General features: G+C 40.1%; 1 protein-coding gene across 1 annotated transcript in view; it reads left to right on the plus strand.

The window, feature by feature from the left end:
- Positions 1–3,178, plus strand: part of LOC100767997 (melanoma inhibitory activity protein 2) — a 70,103-nt gene extending 66,925 nt beyond the window's left edge. Inside the window, exons 16-18 of the mRNA XM_027419639.2 lie at positions 494–552; positions 1,515–1,755; positions 2,885–3,178. The gene's annotated coding sequence lies outside the window, so the exon portion shown is untranslated. The remainder of the gene's footprint in view (positions 1–493; positions 553–1,514; positions 1,756–2,884) is intronic.
- Positions 3,179–7,167: the final 3,989 nt, after the last annotated feature.

Below are 7,167 nucleotides of genomic sequence, written 5' to 3' on the forward strand. Positions count from 1 at the left end.
GAATCTGTCAAGTACTCTTTAACTTTCACTCAATAACCACTGAAGCTGGGAAATACGTGTATCTACTGTAAGTATTAAAGCAAGTAACATAAAGAATAAAATTGTGAAATTTAAATTTTCATTGTATATTTGCTATCTATAAGGGTAATTTCCTACAAGCACATATTATGTACTGTGGGAAAGGAGGGCACACAGAAAAGACAGGAAGTGCATCCTGCATTCTGAGTTTTTCAACTGGGCTGCCCCAGCAAGATGGACTAAGAGGCAATTGGAAGGTCACCAGCACACTGCAACAGAATGTCTGTTCTACTGAAATTTCCACAGGTCTCAGGTTGCTTTGGGGACCCTAATATGGAATACTCATGTATCCCTGTCAAGTTGTTCCCTGTCGCAACTAGGCGAGTGGACATGTCAGTATCATTTGGATCTGGAAACAGTCTGGAAATAAAGTGAGAACTCATTAATTTTTCCCCGGTTTAATTTTTCTGTCTAGATGAGCCAGAATCCTTAGAAATGACATCCACGAAGAATAACAGAAAAAGTGACCCTGGAGTAAGTATTAGAAATTGAATTCTACCCATGTATCTACAACTAGTTACTTGGTTTTATTAGAAGAAGCCTAGAGCTCTTCTACTATTGTGATATCAAATGATTAATACTGTACACTTCTACTGAGCATTAACCCTCTCATTGTTGGCTTGTGACCTTCTGTGAAATAGTACAGATCACATGCAGGTTTTGATGGTGCATGTAATCCTAGCATTTTGGCAGGCTGAGGCAGAAGGATTGTAAATTCAAACTCATTGTGGGCTATATAAGCAGATCTTGTCTCCACCCACAAAATAGGCTGGAAAATGGCTTCCAAATTAAGAGCACTGGCTGCTCTACCTGACGCCCTGGGTTTGATTCCAGCACCGGAATTGTAGCTCACAACCTTTCTTAACTCCTGGTTAAGGTATCTGAAGCTCTATTATGTCCTTCAAGAACATTGAATGTATGTAGTATGCAGATATACATGCAGGCAAAACACCCATACATATGAAATAAAAAAAAAACTTAAATAAGAACAACTTTTATCTTTTTTTGTTTATTTCCATTTGGGGATAGGTTTCCCATGAGCTCTCTAGCCATCCCTGAAACTCACTGTATTGACAGGCTGGCCTCAAACTGACAGAGATCCACCATCCGCTGACTCCCAAATTCTTGATTAAAGACATGTGCCCCCAGATCCTGGTGTATATCTATTTTTTAAAGTGTCTGTTTTGATGTGCCTGAACTGTACTTGTGATTTAGGGAGAGCCAGGTAGACTATTACTACCATGCTTGAAGTTTTCTGCTGAGTTAGTAAAAATATTTAGGATAGCAAATAAGTGGCTCCTATACTGTGTGGAAACTGAGCCTGTTCCCAGGCCTTGTGGAATGTCATGGACTGCTTTCTTCTATGCCTGACACTCCCAGGAAAGGTGCTGGTCATCAAGTAGCTTTACTGACTGCTGATTGTCACTCTCTTACAGAAGTCAACTGTGCCCAACTCTCTTCCTGCTGAATTCGAGGCAGCTAGCACTGACTTCATCCCTCCACCAATTCCCCAAGATAGAGACCCCAGAGGCCCTCTCTTTGCAGGGGATCCAAGAAGCCCTGTTATGAGTAGGCCACCCCCATTTCCACCACCAACTCCAGGAAACATCCATCCAGTTCCTCCATGTTATTTTATATCAAGGGACTTCGCTGGCCCACCCTTCCTGCCATACCCAGGTAGGCTTTTTTAAAAGCCCATGTATGTGTCAACATTTATCTGTGCTTTTCTTATTGCTGTGATAAACTGTCCAGAACCAATCTGAGGAGGAAAGAGTTTATATGGCTCACAGGTTACAGTCCAACATAAAGTAAGCCAATGCTTAGTTACTTTTGAATTTTAACTGTACTGTACAGGTCAGAAATTAAGTAAATTTACAAACATTTTTTTTTGTTTTTTTTTTTTGTTTTATTTATTCTTCCCAAGGCAGGGTTTCTCTATAGCTTTGTTGCCTGTCCTAGAACTCTTACTCTGTAGGCCAGGCTAGCCTTGAACTCGCAGAGATCTACCTGACTCTGCTTCGAAAGTGCTGGGATTGAAGGCATGTGCCACCAATGCACAGCTACAAGCATTTTTAAGATTAAAATTATGTGTATTTCATTTCATAGAATTGTATTGTGGCTATTATTTAAAGTAATTGCTTCTATTTTTTCTAAATATTACTGAGTAGAGTGTCTTAAAGTATTTCTCTTAAACAGTAGTTTCCACATGATCATATTTAAAATGTAAGATCATATTTGTTGAATTTATTGAGTTCATTCATACCCTTACATTTTAAAATAAAAGTAATTTGTTGCTTTCACTGCATAGGTTACCCTTGGAATCACAAGTTTCTGCACAGTAAATCATGTCAGTTACTAGACAAGACCCCTCTTAGTCGTCCTAAGTGTCTGTTCTCTGCTCTCACCTCTACTCTTAAACTTCTAGACAAGTGAAATGAATTTTGTTTGGGAAGTTTTAAGGTTGTCTGTGACATCACAGCAAGTGTTTTCAGTAGAATAGCATCACTGATCTGAATATTAAGTTGAAAATCTTTCTCCATTGAATAGCTGTTTTACAGTAAGTCTTGAGTGTATTGGGATCTTGAGTGCCTGCCAAGATAGGACAAACACAGCTGAAACTGATGGTGATGTTCTTAATAATCCTATGTAATAAAGAAGTACAATTTTCAATGTCAAGATTCATTTATGAGATCAAATATTGTGTTGTGAGTGTTTGGACATCAGAATAGGGACTGGAGCTAGTCGTTCAACAAATGTGCTGTACAGGATTTTAACTCCACTCTCCTTTATCCATCTCTTTGGACAGGGAGAAATGTGAACGAACCAAGGGGCTTTCTGCCTTTCCTTCCAGCAAGAGCTGGGTTTGTTCCCCTACCCCTACATCCTGAAAGTAGAAATGAGCTGCCCCCAGACTTCATTATGTCTTCCAAACAACCTGCACCTGAACTTCTGGAAACACAGGAGACCTGACACTTTCCTCAAGGGTCATTTCTTCTCATTTTCAGTTTAAGTAACTGCTGTTACTTATGTGATTATATTGTTGCTCAAATCAAAGCTTAATGGATTAGCATTTTGTAAATAAAGATTATTTAACTATGAATCTTATGAGTAAATTATTTCTCTTTTATTTCATTCTGGGTAGTATATTTTACTTCGATTACCTCATCCACCATTATGGTTGTTTTATACATAATAGCATAGTTGGGGGAAATCCTTTTTTGTTGTTGTTGTTGTTGTTGTTTCTTGTTTTTTCAAGACAGGGTTTCTCTGTAGTTTTAGAGATTTTCCTGGTGTCACTCTGTAGACCAAGCTGGCCTGGAATTCACAGAGATCTGCTGGCCTCTACCTCCTGAGTGCTGGGATTAAAGGGTGTGCCAACAACGCCTGGCTAGTAGGGGTATCTTAAACTCTATAGGCTGTGTGTTTATAACAGGAATGTGTTCACCATGGTTGTAGTCAAATGGAAAAGCAAGTATGTTTATGGAATAAATTTTAATTGAATTAAAGTCTTGTTTGTCATTGATAATTATAAAACAAGCCAGTTTCACATAAGCATGGCTCCATAAATTAGTCTTTTTACCTGTACCAATAATTCAGTGGTTCAAAAGGGAAGTGCCTGCGAATGGAAAGAGGGTGGCTCAGTGGTTAAGACTGGGTGCTCATTCGGAACTGAGGATTGGGCTTGGTTCCCAGCATCCATATGGCAGTTCCAGATCTGGAGATTCCAATGTCTTCTTCAACCTCCAAGTGTACCAGGAATGCTTGTAGTGTACACGCATGCACAGATATACATACATGTAGTGCACAGACATGCATCCAGAATACCAGGAATGCATGTAGTGTGCAAGTTATGCATGTGGTGCAGCAGGAATGGATTAATGCACAGGCATGTGTGTAGTGCACAGGCATGCATGTAGACAAACCATATGCACATATAAATTATAAAAAAAGGTAATGCATTGTGGGTTTTCTGATTTGATTATCTTACAAGATGTGTATCCTACTCTGGAGTTAGATATGAAAGGCCCAAAATAACGTAATGAACTTTAAATCCCAAATGTGGATTAAATTGTAAAGAAAGCAGGGACATTGTCTAATGAGGAATTTCAAAATTTTATTGAACTTAGTTCACTGAATAGTTCTCTTTTAACAGTTCAGAGAGAGAGGGAGGAGAGAGAGAGAGCACGAAACAGCAGGCACACACAAGCCCACTCTTGTACAGGGTGTATGGTGATCAGAGGACAGCTGGAAGATTATCTTTCTACAGTAGGTTCTGGAGACAGCACAGGATCTCAGGGACACACAGTGAGCACTTTCCTCTATATCCTGCCAGTCCTACTGACTGGCTTTCTAACATAATTTCTCTTTCTCTCACTCTATCTATTTATTGATTTTGTTTCTTTCTGAGACACAGGGTTTTGGTGTGTAGCCCTGATTGTTCTGGAACTTGCTGTGTGGACCAGGCTGACTTTGATTTTGGAGACTTTTCTGTTTCTGCTCATAGAGTGCTGGGATTAAGAGTGTGCAACACCACACCTCTCATTTTATTCTTAACTGGAAGATGTTGATTGTGTTCTGTGGGCTGTGTTAAGAGAATAACCAACAAGAGGCCCCTGTTTCTGAGGTAGGGAGTTCAAGTGTCTTCAGACTGGTGTTCCTGTTCTTGGTCTTGCACATTGATAGGAATGGAGAGAGTGAGACCCATCCAATAGATTTCCTGTTGATGTATTCAGCCATTGGTTTTCACCTGTTCAGTTGGGTTTTCCTTAGGTGTCAAGGGACTGGGTTGAAAGGTTCAGGCATTATGCTGGCCTGCCCGTTTCCTGGCAGAATCCACTCAGGCACCTGGACAGCCAAGGGTTCCATAGGAACTAAGTCTACACGAAGGTGTAGAGGACCCCTTTAAAACACAGACTCCTACCCACTTATACTCTCTCTACTCTCTACTCTTCTCCCCTCTGCTCTTCTATTGCTCTTCTCTCTCCTCCTATCTATACTCTCTCTGCCTCTCTATGGTGACCTGCCATGGAGGTCAGCCATTAACCCTGTTCCTCTTCTTGCTTAGTCTCTCTACTCTGCTGGACCTATAATAAACTGGTTAATATGTCTAATAGTCTCGTATCTCATCTTGTGTCTCATCTTGCGCCTCTTTTCTCTAAACAAAAGAATAACATGGGTAATTAACATTCCCTAGCACAGCAATGTGATTGTGACTGGAATGTTTCCCGAGTGTCATTGGGAAACAGTGGTCAGGAGGTGTTTCTGCTCTACACAGAAAGATAAGCTTTTCATTGAATGCAGTTTCCCCTGTTCTTATTCTAGAGTTTTACAACATGAACTTCTACCTCTTAATTCCCATTTTATTACTTGATTAAGAAAATGTATCAGTATATTGTTTCCGTAAAGAAAGAACTTACAATTTTGGAATTTATCTACAATCAAGTTTTATATTGAAACATTTGTATTCTTTGTTTTGGTCAGCTGTCTTCATGACTGTGAATGGAGCCAGCCATACAGTCCAGAGTCCGATTCTGAGTGGGGATTGTGGACTAAGGGAATCAAATTACCCAACGGCGCTAATGATGAGACACGAAACACTGTATCATCTTAGGAGGGATCCCAGCTGATGCTGAGAAGCCACAGTTTATTGAGAAGTTTATTTAAATAGTCTTCCAAGGGCAGAGGAAAGCATCTATATGGTGTATATAGCTGATATCAAGTGATTCTATTAGTTTAAGCATCACCTAAACAGCTCCTAGTCACATTGACTGAGTTCTCAGTCCAGGTGCGGCCCTACTCAATACTTAGGCCCATAGAGATGGAAACTAGGAGGCATTCTACACTGAGGCCATGCTAGTCAATAGCAGATTTGCTCACATCTGCAATACAATCATAGGCCGGAGCTCCTATTTACTAAAACTGGAGATTGGACCTTAAGACATTCCTTAATGGAACTTTCCTGGTCCCCAACAATTCTTGACATCATTAAACCTCTGTTTAAACCCATTTCTCTTCTTGCTCTCCCTAGACCAGGATCTTACTTTCTGTTAGCTATTTATACTTCCAATATGCAACTCCAAACTGTATATCTCCATGTGTGATGTCAAAATACTCTTGGAGAATTCCAACTCTGTTCAGGTTTGTTGACTGCAATGCACTTCTCTCTCTCCGGCTGGTTGCATTCCCTGTTAGCAGCTCTCCTTGGCAGGTGTCCCTTGACTCTGGCATCTCTAACACTTGGGTTCTCCATACAATCCAGGCTTTACCTTCACAGCTTTCACACAGTTGGCCTCTGTACTAGGTCTCCATTCAGGAACACTCCTGACACAAGCCTGGCCTCGTTGCTTTTACTCCATAACTCCTTTCTTCTGTCCTAGAACTCACTGTGTGGTCTACCTGACCTCAAAAAGATGTGCTTGCTGGGATTAAGAGAGCCTAAGTCCAGTTCTTCTCTAAAAGATAAGGACAAAGGAGCTTGTGCTGAGGCCAACTGAGACAGAATCAGAAGTTGAGACTTTCGGTTCAGTATTTTACCCTTCACTTGGATGCCAATCATCTTTACTCCTTCCTTTTGCAAACACATGGGGACACTTTATGTATACACACACACACACACACACACACACACACACACACACACACACACACACACATGCTGAGTCACTCGGAGTTATTAGATCTGTCTAGGAAATAAACAATTGAAAGGCACTAGACAACTCCAAGACAAATCAGGCATTAGATTCCAAGATGAATCAGTGCCTGTGAAGAAGGCATCTAGAACAATAAAGACAGGAAAAGGTGGAAATAAGAAAGAAGCCATTTTCTTTCCCATTGAATGATAGCTGTTAATCTCAAGGACCAAGACACAGATCATGTTAAAACCACAATTATATGGCTCAGCAAAAATTAACAGCAGTAATAATTTCTGCCTCTGATACACTGAAGAAAATAAGAAGCATGTTTAAATTACCAATAGTGTATACTAAATGCATGCTACATTGGGATATTGTTAACGAATATAGGGCCTTTGTTTTTCCATTTTTCCTTTTTTTTCAGTGTTTTATTTTTATTTATGTATTTATTTTTTGG

Source organism: Cricetulus griseus, chromosome 5 (genome assembly GCF_003668045.3).
Source record: "Cricetulus griseus strain 17A/GY chromosome 5, alternate assembly CriGri-PICRH-1.0, whole genome shotgun sequence".
Taxonomy (NCBI): Eukaryota; Metazoa; Chordata; class Mammalia; order Rodentia; family Cricetidae; genus Cricetulus; species Cricetulus griseus.